Source organism: Odontesthes bonariensis, chromosome 3 (assembly GCF_027942865.1).
Source record: "Odontesthes bonariensis isolate fOdoBon6 chromosome 3, fOdoBon6.hap1, whole genome shotgun sequence".
Lineage (NCBI taxonomy): Eukaryota > Metazoa > Chordata > Actinopteri > Atheriniformes > Atherinopsidae > Odontesthes > Odontesthes bonariensis.
The window spans coordinates 45,018,935-45,036,698 of NC_134508.1; the positions used below are offsets into that span (position 1 = coordinate 45,018,935).

The following is a 17,764-nucleotide window of genomic DNA, read 5'->3' on the forward strand; positions in this document are numbered from 1 at the left end:
CTCGTTCAGTAGATTTTTGACTTGAAACCCATGTTGAGCTCTCAGAAACTACATTCAAATCTGAGCGCTCTTGAGGAGACTTAGGTGAAACTGACCATTTGTAGCATCTAGCTCTATTGGGCCCAATTCATTCTGGTCTCCACCGACGCGCCCAGTGGAATTCTGGTGGAACTGCAGCCAAAAAGCCGATACAATGGGGCTTAATAGTAAGTTGCAAGGCTGTTAGATAGGGCTGTGCTAGAACCATACAGGTTCGAGCCAGCCATTGCCAGTGACAGTGGGTCGGAGTCCGAGTCCGAGAGCAGTGGGGACGATGATGGTGATCATGGTGATTTTGGTCGTCTTCAGAATGCCGATTGGTGAGCATACACTGTGTTTGGTCTAGGCCACGAGTCACAAAAGCAGCGTGTAATTGTGCAGCTATTTCCACCGCTGTATACACAGCTGGACTGTTTGGCACCAAAGCAGAAGGAACAAAAAAAGGTCACCGGTAATAAAACATAACAGTCCATTAGGCTGCAACAAAGAGACAGAATCCCATAACGCCCTCCTCTCCATTTCTGATAGATAACACCACTGTTGCTACATTTGCGGCACTGAAACCTTGTCCAAACACAAGTATACTCCCACTCACTTTCGTGCTTGTAAGTTCCCCATGTGTGCCGCGGGACGTCGCTTGGAAATATAAATCAGCCGGAGCCATCCCGCCGTGTTCAGCTCCCTGCGGTGCGGACACTCAGGTGGAGAGTGGAAATCAGCCGGCAGAGCGATCATCAAGAGCCCCGACGATCGCTCTGCCGGCTGATTTCAGGGCAACCATCCCGAGGTGTGTCCGCTCTCCGCCAGGTGGATTCCCCCTGAGCGTCCGCACCGCAGGGAGCTGAACACGGCGGGATGGCTCCGGCTGATTTCACCAGAGAGGAGGCAGGCGAACAGGGAGGCACAGACACAAGTTCCGACCGCGGGTCTCTCTGCTTCCTCTGTCCCCGGTGGTGTGAGCTGCTGAGGGCAACACACGCACCCACAGCACTTCGTACATCTACTCGCAATAAAAACTGCACTGAAACCAACCTTTTATTGCCTTCACCACTCAACAAGCATACTACAATAGCGGCAGCCAGGAAAAACCATGGCACATGTGACGTCGCACGGAAGCCCCGCCCCCAGTCTGGAATTCCAGGAAGGATTTCCAAGCGGCAAATTCAAAATCGCAAATTTCATGCGTTTATGAAATGTTTTGGTGTAGGGTCCAATGATCATTATTGTTCCTCTGTGTATGTATTATCATTATGTATTGGGTGTAGTGTCAGCTTTCTGTAGGCCTTTAAATTCAGAATAGAATTTAAGATTCTTCTCCTTACATATAAAGCTCTTAATGACCGAGCTCCATCATATCTTAAAGATCTCATTGTAAGATATTTTCCTAACAGAGCACTTCGTTCCCAAACTGCAGGTTTACTTGAGGTTCCCAGAGTTTCTAAAAGTAGAATGGGAGGCAGAGCCTTCAGTTATCAGGCCCCTCTCTGTGGAACCAGCTGCCAGTTTGGGAGGCAGAGCCTTCAGTTATCAGGCCCCTCTCTGTGGAACCAGCTGCCAGTTTGGCTTCAGGAAGCAGACACCCTTTCCACTTTTAAGACCAGGCTTAAAACTTTCCTTTCTGATAAAGCTTATAGTTAGGGATGGCTCAGGTGATCCTGAAACATCCCATAGTTAAGCTGCTATAGGCCCAGACTGCTGGGGGGCCTCATCTGTCACACCTTTCCTCACTTTACTCTCCTAATGTGACATTATTGTGGTCATTAACTCGTGTTTCCCTGTTCCAACAGATATCCTTTGAATGGTGTTACAGTGTTTGTTGTCCCCTCTTTTCTGTCCTCTAAAACCCCAGCTGGTGGAGGTGGATGGCCACCCTTCCTGGTTCTGGTTCTGATGGCCACCCTTCCTGGTTCTGGTTCTGCCAGAGGTTTCTTCCTGTTCAAAGGGAGTCGTTTCTCTCCACAGTCGCCTCAGGCACGCTCAGGACGGGAGATTGGACTGAAGAGACGTTTCGGTGCAATCTGTTGGTTTCCTTAGCTAGGAAATCGTTTTTGAATTGGCTCTATATGAATGAATTGGATTATTTTTAAATGAATTATGATTACAATGAATTGAACTCCAATTGGCTTGAATTGGACTATATTATTTAAGTGCCTTGAGATGACATTTGTTGTAATTTGGCGCTTTATAAATACTGAAAATTGAATTGAATTAGATATCAAATAAAGATGTTAATTAAATCTAATTAAACCTGCGAACTAATATTGATGTTTAATGACCATTAAAAAAGTTTATTATCTCATTGCTCCGACTTGATGAGCGTACCTTACATTATGGAAGCTTTTCAATCTTTTTCCTAGTCGCTAATTTTCTTGATGTGGATAGATGGCAGGTTTGCCTTTTTGTGAAGTCATTATAGTCAAGTTACTTAGAAGATATTTGATGTAGGGTTGTGGAATATTAAGACAACAACAGCATATGAGCTCACTGTGCTTGGTTGAATTCTCCCCCCTGGTCTCCAGGGAGTAGGGGTGTGGACGGGGGAGAGCAGACAGACAGCACCTGCCGCCCCTCGGCTGCCCCCCCCCCCCCCCGACCACCGTCGGGCCCACAACAAAAGGAAAGGCAAAGTGCCTCCTTGCGTCTCAAGAGCTGCATCAAGTCTCCCAGAACACTCAGACCATTACCGGAAGTTAGCTGGCTCTACCTTCAATGTAAAAGCTTTTATTTAATGTGAAGGCTAAACTCAATGCATGCATGCATACAATTTGTTAGAAATCTTAAAAATGAATTCAAATGTAAGTAGTAAATGAAATTAAAAAAGTCTACTTAGTGAAGAGTTCAAATAAAATGTTGGAATGAGAATTTTTGGGGAAGTAGCCCGTCTTAGCCGGTGGAAAGAACCACAGAAAGAACCTTGTGTTGCTGCTTTACATGAGAATAAAAAGAATAAAAAATGAATAAGAGTGTCAGTGATGTGGATCATGATGATGCATCATAAGCTCTCATTTGTATTCATAATTTTGCTTTCTGGAGGCCGGATGCTGTTGCTCATTTTCGCCGACCTGACAGTTGTGAGGGCGGACAGAAGGTGCTTGAAAGAAAGGAGGGAGAGGGCGGGAGTACCAGCTTCCCTCAGATTTTTTTTTATCACAGAAGAGGAGAGGAGTGGACAAGGTGTCAAAGCATCCAGCTTCGCCTCCATCATCTGCACCACCCTCCGCGGCTCTGCATCACCGTTGGGACCCGCATCTGAGAAGGTAACCAGCAGCTTCCACCCCTGCTGTCTCCGCAGTAACAGCCGCTGCTGGTGGCTGTTCGGGGCTGTTTTTGAGGTTTCGGGGCTGATGCAGTATCCCGTTTCATGCCCTCTTTGACGCAGTTTCCTCCGCGCTAGGGAGCAGATGCTTTGCTCCGTGTGAGCGGCTGACTCAGGTAAGGTGCTGTGTTTGTTCTGGTCAAAGCTGATTCTCCGAACACAAAAAACTACGCCGATAGTTTGGTGAGACGTTTGTACACCGTTCATGCTCAAAGTGGTGCGCTCCGGGTCCACAGGCCCCCACAGGCCCCCCTAACACCGCAACAACGCGAGGAGATCTGCTGCTCCACATATTGGTCCAGATGTTTTTCAGCTGCATTCAGTCTGTAATCATTCTGAACATGAACTCTGTAAAATAGGTTTCTTAAGGCCAGAATTGTTTCAAATTTCATGCCAATAAAGTTAAAGTGTAAATTGTCTCCATACCAAGAATTTTGATTTTAGTCAATTAAAAGAAAAATAACAGTTTTACACAGTTACACAGTGTAACCGTGTAAAATAGTTATTTTTCTTTTAATGTAGTGTAACTTACACTAAACTGGTTTTGATATATATTTTACAAGAGTTCCACAGTGTTTCAGGGACCACTTCCTCACACTATTGAGAAGGTATTTCAAAGTTGAAGTTTTCTTTCTGTGATTTGCTGTTCTGTTCTGCAACAGATCAGTATGGTATGGTATGTTTTTATTTGAAGATGTTCTGAAGATGCAAAGCTTGAACATGTCTGCTGGCAGATTCAGGGAGGAGGAGCCAAGTTGGTGTGTTGGGTTTCCCAGCAGTCACAGAAAATCATAGTTTTGCATACTTAGGTGAAGTTAGTTTTAAGTTGGATATTCGACAGACATTCGCAAGCCACTCCAACATTTCAAGTGCACCCGTATCGCAGACTTTACAGTAAACACACGGAGAGGACGACTGCAGCGTGTTCCAACTTCCTGTTTTCAAAATAAAAATGTGGGATATTTAAAGCAGAGATAAGGTACTGTGTTTATTAATTTATTGAAAATTATGAACAGATGTAAAATATAAAAATAAAAGGTGTATCTCACGCAGCCAGTGTAGTTACATGAGCCCACATTGGTTTGGAGTCAATTGATCACATGACCTGGAAGCTATTGATCTAAAATGCTAATATTTACATAGAAAAATTAAAAAAAATTATAAACAGATCTAAAATGTAAAAACGTAGAAATAAAATAAATAAAATAAAAAGGGAAAACCTCGGAAAATAACATAGCAAAGGACACACGGATAAAACATGATGAAAAACAAGCAAAAAACATGAAAAATTCGGCTTTCTCGGAGCTGCTTTAAAGGGATAGTTCGCCTCTTCTGACATGAAGCTGTATGATATCCCAAACTAGCAATATCGTGCATGAACTATAGGTTAAGAAATTAACCCCGGTTCTCTGAAACATGAGTTTCATGAGTATGGAACATGCCCCCTGCGCTTGTCCCCAGAAGCAATTTTCCACTACGTCAGTCCTGACTGGCAGAGAGACGTGACGCTCGCTCCTTGGAGGAGGGACTTCCTCCTCCTTATAAGACCGGGGCGTCATGTCGTCTATTCAGTTTGAGCAAAATACACCTCTTCCTCACTCCAGGCAAGGAGGATGATCTGGTGAGATATCTCACTGATGTTTCAGAGAACCGGGCTTAATTTCTTAACCTATAGTTCTCTTTCAACATTCGTTTCGGTATCTCACTATGGGATATAGAGACTCACGTATTGCCAGAAAATCATACCTCAAGGACCAGTCATCAAAATAACCACAGTCACATAGGTAACCCTATATCTGTCGCAGAACCCATGCGCAGAACTGTGTGAGCCAACGTGGGTACCGTAACATCCAATCTGTAAAATCTGGAGAAGGTGTGAGGAGTAGTCCAGCTAGCAGCTGCACATATCTCCCCAATAGAAACACCTTGGAACAATGCCCATGACGCGGCCATCCCACGAGTGGAATGAGCACGCAGCCCTGAGGGGGGTTGAAGCCCCTTGTTCTCATAGGCCAAGGCAATAGCCTCCACAATCTAGTGTGCTTCGTAAGAGGCTTCCCCAAGTGTGGTGCAGCTCATGACACAATTAGCTGTTCTGATTTCCTGAACCGAGCTGTTTTGTTCACATAGGCGCGTAATGCGCACACCGGGCAGAGACTATTCAGACGTTCGTGCTCCTGCGATGAGAAGGGAGGAGGACAAAATGCAGACAGTTCAATAGGGCCATATGGCACTGCCGGGTTAAAAACCTTCGGCACAAACGCAGGGTTAGGCTTCAGTAGAACCTTAGAATCCCCCACTGAAAACCGCATACAAGCCGGGTTCACCGACAGATCATAGATGTCACTCACACTCTTGACCGAAGCCAGTGCCAGTAACAGAGCCGTCTTCAAAGAGAGAAGTCTGAGCTCCACCAGAAGCAGCGGCTCAAAAGGAGGACCCGACAGCGCATCCAGCACCATGGAAAAATCCCATGGAGCAGCCAGATCCTTTGACACCGGTCGAAAGCGCTTGGCCCCTTTCATAAACTGACAAACGAGGGGGTGCTGACCTGCTGTTTTGTCTCCAAAGCCCACGTGAGATGCTGATATAGCGGCTACGTACACCTTGACAGTGGAGAACGCCAAGCCCTTATCCAGCAGCCCCTGCAGGAACGTCAGGGTAACCGGCACAGGGCGCTGAAAAGCCAACACCCCCGCTTTTACGCACCAGTCTTCAAATGCGGGAGCCCGGCGGTGGTCAGATTCAGCCTTTCACAGGTCATGCCCATAGAGCCATGCGTTCCGGATAAGGATGAAAAATCTCCCCGTGAGCCTGCAGGGTGGCCGCAGGTTCTTAAAAAGTCGTAAAAAGTCGTAAATCAATTTTCCTGAAAATAAGACCTTAAAAAGTATTAAATTGTCTTAAATTCAGATTACATGGGTCTTAAATATTTGTGTTTTTTTCTTTTTGCTCTAAAGGAACAGTATTTTTTTTTTTTAATATATTTACTTGATTTTATAAGCCTTTGTTCATGGGACTAAAATGTTCTGTAAATATTGTAATAAATTTAATTTAGGACAGTGATGACATTTTTGTGATCTTTTTGCATGACACACATTTAGTCGATGTTCTTAAACTCAACCGTCATTTTACCATACTGTCCGTGTGTTTACTTGGAAATACTTGGTATTTCCATCGTACGTTTGGTCTTAAATTTCATTTAGAAGTGGTATTAAAAGGTCTTAAAAAGTCTTAAATTTAACTTGTTTATACCCTGGCCTGTGTCAGAAGGTCCCTGCGCAGAGGCAGAGATGGGTGATCATGGGTGACCGCAGGATTAGAGTCAGATGCCTCTCCCGCACCCTGGCGAGAATAGGAGTGATCAGCTCTAATGGAGGAAAAGCATACAGGAGGCCGCGGGGCCACTCGTGCGCCAAAGCATCCAGCCCCATCGGGGCTTTCCGGTCGGTGATGGAGTAGTACAGAGAGCACTGAGCATTCTCCTCTAACGCGTACAGATCCGCTCTCGCCTCGCCGTATCTCTCCCAAATCTGGGCAACCACCTCGCTGTGGAATTTCCAATCCTTGTAGTGAGGGTGGCCCCTGGAGAGTAAATCCACCCCCAGGTTTAACATGCCTGGCACGTGAGTGGCTCTCAGCGACAACAGGTGGAAGCTGCTCCATGTTATCAGTCTGTGTGCCAATTTGTGCAGATGATGCGAGCGCAGCCCGTCCTGTCTGTTGATATACACCATAACCGTGGTATTGTCGGTCCTGACCAGAACATGTTGCCCTCTCAGGAGAGGCAGGAAATGTTTCAGGGCCAGCGGCACAGCCTGCAGCTCCAAGCAGTTTATGTGCCATTTGTTATCCTGCCCTCGTAAGTGGCTCCCCAGCCTGATCGAGAGGCATCCGTGGTAATAACTTTTCTGGCCATGATGGTTCCCATGGCAATCCCTGCTGCAGCACCAGGACGCACGGCATGGAAACTGAAACCTGATGGTGTCCGTGGCGCGACGGGTTCAGCTTAAGTGATGCGACCCACCGGTGAAACGGCCTCATGTGCGGGCGGCCGAGCGGAACCACCGCTAGGGCCGACACCATCAGACCCAGTAGCCTGAGACACATCCTGAACTTTAGCCTCGTCCTTCTGCGAAAAAGTGCCAGACAGGCCTGAAAGGCCTCCACTCTCTCCACTGACAGACGCGCTCTGAATGCGGTCCAGAGACCGATAAACCTGATGTTCTGAGTCGGAATCAGAACACTCTTCTCCCAGTTCACCGCAAAACCCAAGGCGGCCAGATGTGACGTAGGCAGTGTGGCATGAGCCTGGGTTTGTTGCGGGGACTGAGCTGCCAGGAGCCAGTCTTCTATGTACGTAGCCAAGCGCAATCCCCCCTCTCTCAGGGGCGCAATGGACACCTCGGTGCATTTCACAAACAACCTCGGGCTTAGTGAAAAGCCGAACGGGAGCACCAAATACTCGTACGTTATGCCCCGAAAAGCAAATTGGAGATATTTTCTGTGCGGGGGATAAATAGGGATTAGAGACCGACCGATATGGGTTTTTCTAAAGCCGATGCCGATACCGATATTTTTGGGCCGATTTTTAGGGCCGATATGCTATCGTATTATCCTTAATTGGCATGCAAAAAAACATACTAGTGAGAGGAGGCACAACACTTGTAAACTTCACACGATTTATTGAAAATTGAACAACTGTTGAACAACTATTGTTGAAAAAACAACATATGAATTAAATATTAAATAAACAAATACCAACTATAATAATATAGTTACTATATATATATAACTATATATAATCAACATGAAAATAAACATGAAAAAAATATATATTAGTGCTGCAAACACACTAGCAACATAAAAAATGTAAACAAGGAGGTTCAATTTTTACTATTTCAGTTTCACAGGCATGTTTTATGCTTCTCGTTCCTATATGTTAATGAAAAACATTCATTTTATTTAGATTTTATTATCCATAACATATTTATTTTATTAATTATAAATAACATATGTTCTTAATATACATTATATATTCATGTATATAGGCCTAGTAGAAATATTATGTAGGCTATTATATAAAAATGACTGTAGGGCCTACTCATCGATTCATAACAAGAATTAACAAATGTATGACTTCTTGCAGTCTGTTAGTCTATTACTTATCCATTTTAATGTGTTTAACGGAGTGCAAGAAGACTTCCATGATGTGACAACTTCAGATAGTTACTTCAAAATGGCAGGTTATACAGTTTCACTGTGGAACTTCCATGCCTTAACGTTCCTATGTTTGCACATACACTTTCCTATGTTTCAACAATATAAAACTCCATCTCCCAGCATGCTGTGCAGGAAACCGGAAATAGGAACTAGAGAACATCCGTTTGATCGCTCTCAAATTCACAATCAAATCAAGCGATATACATCGCGAAAAACAAATGGACATGGGATGACAATGTTTTAAAACGTTCACTTGTTATTTGTGCGTCCTCTTTTTGTTAACATTTCACTTAGATTGTCCGTTACTTCAGTTTAGATCGTAACATAGCAGTCCCCAGCAGGGCTCTAAATTAACTTTTTTTCTTTACACTTCCAGCCAAAATGGCTAGTGGATATTAATCTTTCTAGCCAAACACACACTCACTAATGGGTCGAAGTGGCTAGTAAGTTTTATTTTCTACCAGCCAAACTGAATTTTCACCAGCATTTGGCCGGTTGGCTGGTGTTAATTTAGAGCCAGCGTTGAGGGGGCTTGCATAGTCGGCGCATTCCCAACGCACTCGTAACCACAATGCTAAGCAACTTTCATTTCTTCTTCAACTCCAATGCAGTTGAAAACAAATGGACATGGGATGACAATGTTATAAAGCATTCACATGTTAGATTAGCATCCTCTTTTTTGTTATATTTCCACTTAGATTATTGTTACTATAGTTTAGAATGTAAACATTGATGCCTTACCTGTTGACAGTCTTGCTCACTCTTGAAACCTCGCGCTGCGTTCCAAGTAGCTGCCCGCAGATGTGCCTGACTTAAAAACGGCGCGGCCAAATAAGAAAATCGGCCGATGCCGATTGATTAAAAAATAGCAAAAATCGGCCGATTAAATCGGCTGGCCGATCGATCGGTCGGTCTCTAATAGGGATGTGAAAGTATGCTTCTCTTAAGTCTATGGACATGAACCAATCCCCCCGGCGCACAAACCGTAACAGAGCCGTGTGCTTCAGCATCCTGAACTTGTCTCATGTATCTGTTCAGAGCGCGCAGGTCCAATGTGGGCCTTCGGGACCAGGAAGTACCTTGAATAGAAACCGTTCTGTCTCTCTTCTGAAGGCACTATCTAGGAAGCTCCTTTGTTCAGCAAGGAGTCTATCTCCTGCTGTAATATGCAAGCTTTGTCCCCCTGCGCCCCTGATTGCAATGCTCTGTTGGGCGGAGTGGACGCGAACTGGAGCCTGTAACCTCTGGTTACGGTCTTTAACACCCAATCTGATGTCACGCACGCATGGCACTGCTGGGCCTGCTCTGCCAGCGGACCTAACAGTGGTCAGTGCACCATGTCGGGCCGGACAGAGGCCGCCTTCCCTCATATCGAGACGTGGAGGTCTTGGCATGGGCTTCCGGCCACTCAAAGCCCAGCTTTGCAGCCGCCCTCCTGCAGACGTCGTGCAGGTCAGTACCGGCGGGCGGGTTTGGGGAGCCGCCAATCGCCTCCTTCCTGGGGGGCCGGTTTTGCAGCCGACGAGGGAGCAAAGGAGTAGTCCATGTCTGAGTCGTCCTCGGACCCCAGGCTGATGGACTCGTCCCCTGAGTCAAAGCACTCCATCACATCCACGATGTCCTCCTCTGCTACCAGCAGGCATGCTCCGGGTACATCATGGACTGACAGCGGGGCGACTCCATCAAGCCGGTCGCACCAGCTTTTGCCTTTGAGGATGGTGTCTCCCCCGGGGCACTCCGTCTCTGACTCCTGTGGTGGGGGGTTGGGTACCCCCAACATAGGATCGGTGGTTGACAGGCTGGCCAGCCGCGCCAGTCTGCTTCGGCGGGTTTTATTTGAAAACCGCACACAGCGCCCGCAAGTTACCAGGGTTGCTAGGGCGGCCTGAGTGTGTTGCAGCCCGAGGCACGCCAAGCAGGTGGAGTGGGTATCCGCCCCAGAAATTTTCTTGCTACACACGCACCCTTTGGTTGCAGGTGTGGACCCCTCCATGGTGAAAAACCAGCGGCTACTGTTTGGGGACAGACTAACTCTCACTGTTGGAAAACAGCTACTGTTTGGGCACAGTCGAGCCGGCTCTCGTAGCTTTGCAGCTGCAGGGGAGCTAACACGTTCACAGTCGGCGACCGAGTTGTGAGCTCACTCTGTGACCAGTTAAGCTAGCGTTAGTCAAAACCTGCGTCCGAGAGTTGCTTTTTGGAGCGAGAAGATGTTTAAGACTGAATAGACCAGGCGTTCCCAACGACCGGGCCCCGGACCGGTACCGGGCCCCGGACCGGTACCGGGCCCCGGACCGGTACCGGGCCGTGGGTCGTTAAGAACCGGGCCGTGAAAACCCATTCAGAAAAAAGAGGGTATAATTGCCATAAATGTACTGCATTGCATTTTGATAATTAGCCTATTACTTTAAAAATCAAACCTCTTCATCACTATTACAAGGCAGATTACTTTATTTTTAATTGTATCGTTATAGCCTATATGTCATGTGTCAATGTAAACATTCTAATTGGAGGAGGTGAGGGTCACATCTGCATGAGAAACGGCCAGCAGCCAAGGACATTTGCCAATTACTCGTTGGTGAAGCTGCAGCAAATAAAGTTGGACACGTTCCTCTCTCCAATAACACCGTTAAAAGGAGAATAGATGAGATGGCGGAGGATGTTGAAAGCCAGCTTTTGGAAAGATTAAACGCATCCAAGTGGTATGCGATTCAAGTTGACGAGTCCACGGACGTGGAAAACAAGGCGGTTTTACTCGTTTATGTCAGATATATCTATCAAGATGACTTGCAGGAGGATTTACTGTACGCCTTGAACCTGCCAACTAAAACTACGGGAGAGCAGATATTTAAGGCCTTGGATGAATACATGTCCGGTAAACTCAGCTGGCTGGAGTGTGTTGGTGTGTGCACCGATGGGGCCGCAGCAATGACCGGCCGCATATCTGGCTTTATCACCTGCGTAAAAGAGAGGGCTCCACACTGCGAAGCCACTCATTGTGTCATTAATCATGAAGCCTTGGCATGTAAGAGACTTTCACCAGAACTCAACCAGGTCATGAAGGACGTAGTTGTTGTTATAAATTACGTCACAACACGTGTGCTGAACACACGTCTGTTCGAACAGCTTTGTGACAGTATGGATGAGGACCACAAACGGCTCCTGCTACACGCGGAGGTCAGGTGGCTGTCCAGGGGCAAGGCTCTCAATCGTGTCTTCCAACTCAGCCGCTGTTGGTATTTCTGTCCGAGAGACACTCCCCGCTTCAAAGACCGCTTCAAAGACCACGACTGGTTGTCCAAACTGTCTTACATGTGTGACATATTTGCGCATTGCAACGAGCTCAACCTGTCACTTCAAGGTAAAACATCCACCGTGTTCAAAGTGGCCGACAAAATTTCAGCTTTTAAAGCAAAACTGGATTCCCGGGCTAAAAGAGTGGAGAAAGGTGTCTGTGACATGTTTCACACATACACGGAGTTTACTTCCGAAACATCATCTCTCTCATCAGCACAAGAGGACAAATTACTGTTAAAAAATGACGGAGGCCTCAAGACTTTATTTACACACAGTTGAGTCTCATCATTTTGGGTTAAAGTTATGGGAGAATTCCCAGGACTCGCTGAAATAGCGCTGAAGACACTGTTGTCTTTTCCGTCCACTTACTTGTGCGAGGCTGGATTTTCCGCTTTGACAGTCACCAAAACAAAGCAGCGCAGCAGACTGAGAACACGCTGCGCATATCACTGACAGACATAACACCACGTTATGATCACCTCGTGTCTGGAAAACAGGCTCAGGGTTCACATTGAGGGTGTGTTAAGTTTTGATGTAAATGTTGTTTAGGTTGCGTCATGTTTCTGTTTTACATGTTAACATGATACTAGTGGTGTGATGTCACGTAACATTCCCCACCGGTCCGTCTGAAATATTACAGCTGCGCTCTGGTCCGTGCAGTCAACAAGGTTGGGAACCCCTGGAATAGACGACATGACGCCCCGGTCTTATAAGGAGGAGGAAGTCCCTCCTCCAAGGAGCGAGCGACACGTCTCTCTGCCAGTCTGGACTGGCGTAGTGGAAAATTGCTTCTGGGGACAAGCGCAGGGGGCATGTCCCATAGTGAGGTACCTCACTCATGTTTCAGAGAACCGGGGTTAATTTCTTAACCTATAGTTCATGCACGATATTGCTAGTATGGGATGTGATACAGCTTCATGTCAAAAGAGGCGAACTATCCCTTTAAAGCAGCTCTGAGAAAGCCTAAGTTTTCGTGTTTTTTCCGTGTGTCCTTTGCTATGTTAAAGGTTTCCCTTTTTATTTTATTTATTTTATTTCTACGTTTTTACATTTTAGATCTATTCATAATTTTTATTAATTTTTCTATATAAATATTAGCATTTTAGCTCAATAGCTTCCAGGTCATGTGATCAATTGACTCCAAATCAGTGTGGGATCATGTAACTACACTGGCTGCATGAGATACACCTTTTAGTTTTTATATTTTACATCTGTTCATAATTTTCAATAACTTTATACACAGTTGCTCATCTCTGCTTTAAATATCCCATTTTTTAAATTCTATTTTATTTTGAAAACAGGAAGTTGGTACATGCTGCAGTAGTCCTCTCCGTGTGTTTACTGTAAAGTCTGCAATACGGGTGCACTTGAAATGTTGGAGTGGCTTGCGAATGTCTGTCGAATATCCAACTTATAACTAACTTCACTGAAGTGTTTTGCATGCCTTTAAGCCCAAGTCTGGCAGCAAACTGTGGTTGGAGCACCAAACATCCAGTTTAACTGTGAAGGGGACAGGGTTAGTGGTTAAGGTCGAAGCATAGATCTCTGCATTGGTTCCTCACAAACACATGTCTACATTTTATAGCTTTTTAACAGTTAACGGCTTAACAGCTGTCAGCTGCTCTTAGTTGTGTTGATGTTCTAGCTGGTCCTTTAGCTTTGCCCTGCTGTGGCTGCTGCACATCCACAGTCTTTAGCTAACTCTGCTGGAACATTAGCCTCAGATAGAGTTTATCCACAGTCTTTAGCTAACTCTGCTGGAACATTAGCCTCAGATAGAGTTCATCCACAGTCTTTAGCTAACTCTGCTGGAACATTAGCCTCCGATAGAGTTTATCCACTGGGCTCTGATATCCTCTGAGGCTGCTGCTGGATGGAAGATGCATGCTCCTCAGTGCAGCTGACAGCAGAACTAGGCCGTAAGGTGAACCTCGAAAACTCCTTCAGAACACCAGGCTTGTTCCACGCTCTCCGTACCAAACACGCTTCAGCTCATAAAAAGATTGAGTTATGTTGAGGTTTAAAAAAAAGTTTCGCCGCTCAGAACGCAGTACTTTTTTAGTTTGCAACGTTTAAAGGAATAACTAGTGCCTGGCAAGGCGTATGTACATATTCGGCAGGCGTAATAACAGTTTGGCTCGCGAGAGGTGCCGCGGTTGAGACGTCATCAGAATGGACGAATCGGATAGCTGGTATGTCAGCTGAGCTGGTAAACAGAAACAGCACCGCAGTAGCAGCGCGATCATCCAGCAGTACCGAAGAAGACGAAATTTCGACCGAAAGATTTGTTACATGCACATATCTTCTGTTAAGCATGAGGAAACACAGAATTTCACCTGCACAATGTGGAATGGAAGGAATCAGAAGGAACAAATAAAGAAGCACTTGCTGAGTTCTTATACGATGCGTGGCCACATGCTGATCTTACAGCAGTGGGAAGAAAGCTCAGCTTGTACATAGCACAGCAACACCAATGTCACTGTGTGACTGTACTGGAAGGTGTGCAGTCTGTTCATGCTGTGGAAGACCTGCAGTGTGACCACGAAGAATGTGACACTGGTGTTTTTGCATGCACAACATGCTGCACAGGAACATAAGACTGTCATTATTAAGAGCCCTGACACTGATGTAGCAGTCATTGCTGTGAGTCTGCAGAAAGTTTTGCCATGCAGCTTGTACTTTTTCACAGGGACGGGCAACAGAACACGCATAATGGACATTACCAAGGTGTCATCAGCCCTCGGAGCCAGTGTGTGTTCAGCCTTGATTGGGATCCATACATTCACTGGGTGTGACTCCACAAGGCAAAAAGAAGACATTTGCTGTGGCATGCGAGAGAGATGTCTACCTGAAGGCTTTCAGAAATCTGGGGACTGAATTTAACTTGGACCACTCTACATTTGCATTACTTTGCAAATATGTATGCCATTTGTACGATCAGCCAACCGCAGAAAACATCAATGAGGCTAGGTACAAAGCTTTCTGTATGGCATCATCAGCCTTGCCAGAATTATCTATCCCCCCAACAAGTGATGCCCTCCACCAGCACTGCAAAAGGGCAAATTATCAGGCTAAAATAATGAGGTCATGTGTAAAGCAAAAGATTGGCGCTCCATCTCCCACTGGACATGGTTGGCATCTGGAAGATGGAAATCTTCAAGTGACATGGATGACAAGAAATCCAGCCCCTGTTTTACATGTCATACACTGTGGTTGCAGAGGGAGTGCCTGTGAGACAAAGAGATGCTCCTGTTTCTCTGCAGGACTCTGTTGTACAGACTTGTGCAGGTGTTCCAGCTGTTCAAACACCACAAAGGAAACAGAGGATAAAGAAGATGACAGCTGCCCTGACACTGACAGTGAGGAATAGTGTGTGTGTGCGCGCATTTTTTTTTTTTTTACCTCTATTCTATTCCTTTTATTATGGTTATATATGTATATAAGTTTATGCCGGTTGATGTAAATGCCAGTTGATGTGTATGGCCTACTTGTTTTGACTTTTTTATGTGTTGCATAGTTATTAGTGAATAAATCAATAAATGAAAACCTGAATGGTCCTTATCATTGATAATTAGAATTATTTCCATTCATTAATAAAAAATGACAACATGAAAAGGTAACCTTATCATCCACTTGCACAATAGTTGTTTGTACTATAAATAAAGCACTGTTTGGAATTAATTTAGCCCACGTTACAAACACGTGGATGGTTATCAATAATTATTGGAATTCCATTAATTGATCAAAATGACAACATGAAAGGTCACTTGCATAATTGTGCTTCGTGCTGTAAATAAAGCACTATTTAGAATTTATTTGGCTCAATTCAGAAATACATGAATGAGCATTATCGTTGATAATTATTATTTTATGTTCACTTTAAAATTATATTTTGCGAGATTCCTTTCTGTAGGTTAGATTTGACAGCACCAGGCAGGTTGTCATTTTTCCAGTTTGTTGTCGTAAATCGGCAACGTGATTGGTTTAGCGCGGTCACGTGGTGTCTTGTGACGTCAAAATCGTCATTCAGCCGAGGAAAATATTTCTTCAGAAAACGTCTCGGTTTAAAAAAAGTACAGGATTCTGTGACACGTAACTTTTTTTATATGTGCAAAATAACTTTGTAATTTTTATCAGCTAACGGGCATGTAGTTCGGAGAGCACGGAGCGAGCCTAAACGAAAACGGGGTTCACCTTACGGCCTAAACATTTCCACCAGAAGCTGGCTTCATCCGTCCAGCAGGGTGGATGTGAGTGGGCGGGGCTTAGCAGAGGAGGTCAAATGAATTTGAGAAGTGATGTAAATTTATACACAGTAACGGGAGCATGATGTTGGAGACACTTTGCGTTGAACACACCATACAAGCTAATTTTCTAAACTTTATCAAGCTGAGATTTTGAATGTAACATAACTTTGTTCGTAAGCTGTTAAACTCACCAGGCCCTTGTGAATCCATCAGCTAAATGGACCAGACTGCATTTATAGTAGGGATGTCCTGATCAGGTTTTTTTGCCCCTGTGTCCGAGTCATTTGATTGTGAGTATCTCCCGATCCGATACTTCTACAGTACATTAAAAAAATGAAGAATAGCGAAGAAACAGATCCAGGATGTCCCTGATTCTTTAAAATGTTCTGCCGTGTTCTGCTTCGCTTTACGGCAGCAAAGGGACGTCATGCTGCATGTTTCTGTGTGGAGCTGAGACGCTCTGACTCTGTACCACCACATTACAGGAAATACTAAGCTGTTATTTTTTCCCATTTGTTTTGAAATATTATAGTTATGATTAAAAAAAAAAAAGAGAATAAATATACATATATAGACAGGCTATATATCTTATCCCTGATCGGGATGAAACGTCCGATTCCGATCGAGTCTGAAACCACGGGATCGGATCGGGGCATGCTTAATTTATAGTGTGCTTTGAGTTGGAGTAAAACAAGAACTTACACTTTTCTCATTTGTAGAAGATCCCTGTGAGTGATTCCAGTGTACTCAACAGCTCTTTGTGCTCTAATAAGAGCTGAGATCACATAGCTCAATCCCTCCATCTGAGAAAGATCTGAGCCTCAGCTCCCTGTCTGCTCTGCTCTGCTCCACACTGTCACATTGATAAGGAGATATAATACTCGCTGGGAGAAGAATTCTTTCTTCTGTTCAGTGAGAGCTGATCTAAGAGACCATCTGCAGGGGGAAGAGAAAGTACTGCAATCTGACATTCCACAGACAAACTTCTATTTCTTTCTCATACTGTTATAAAATTGGGTTCATACATTTTTCCAAAAGCATCAGACACGAGGACAGTTTCTGACTCTGCTCTGTCTGTTTGTTGGGGTATTTTTATGTGAAGACACATTACTGCTGTAGTTTTCTCAGACACCATTCAAACAAAAACAGCTCATTTTTAATTCATAACTAAAAATAAACAAAGTGAAATTGTTTTTGGTTGCACGAAAAAAAGAAATGCCAGATTTTGTTAAATAAAACTTTGGAGCTGAAGTATCTGGGACACTTCAGCTCCAAAGAACTCATTGGTTCATGGAGGCAAATACAGACAATATTTGTGCCAGTTTTGGGTGGAATGTTACCCAAAAAGTGATTTCTATGGTCTGAACAGGTGAAAGTTAATCTGCACTTGAAAGGGTCTGGTTTTCTGTAACCTGCCTCAGCTCTTACTGCGTAGTAAAGGTTGGGTGATACAGATATGTTTTCATTAGTGGTGGGCATAGATTAATTTTTTTAATCTAGATTAATCTCACTGAAATCAATCTAGATTAAAATGGCTCATTCAGAATATGCGTGCTACCCAAGTAATGACTAAAAATCAGTCTTTGAGATCGGGTTTCTTAATACAGGGGGTGCATTAAACCAGGGGCTCATTTCCTGTTTC

General features: G+C 44.7%; 1 protein-coding gene and 1 pseudogene across 2 annotated transcripts in view; one reads left to right on the forward strand and one right to left on the reverse strand.

Annotated features, from left to right (window-relative positions):
* Positions 1-237: 237 nt before the first annotated feature.
* LOC142377035 (uncharacterized) lies at positions 238-6,972 on the reverse strand (annotated as a pseudogene).
* The window catches only part of LOC142377620 (contactin-2-like), a 100,342-nt gene continuing 85,727 nt past the window's right edge, over positions 3,150-17,764 (forward strand). The window contains exon 1 of one of the 2 annotated variants that reach the window (XM_075461916.1): positions 3,150-3,296. The gene's annotated coding sequence lies outside the window, so the exon portion shown is untranslated. The other variant, XM_075461917.1, reaches the window with a different exon arrangement.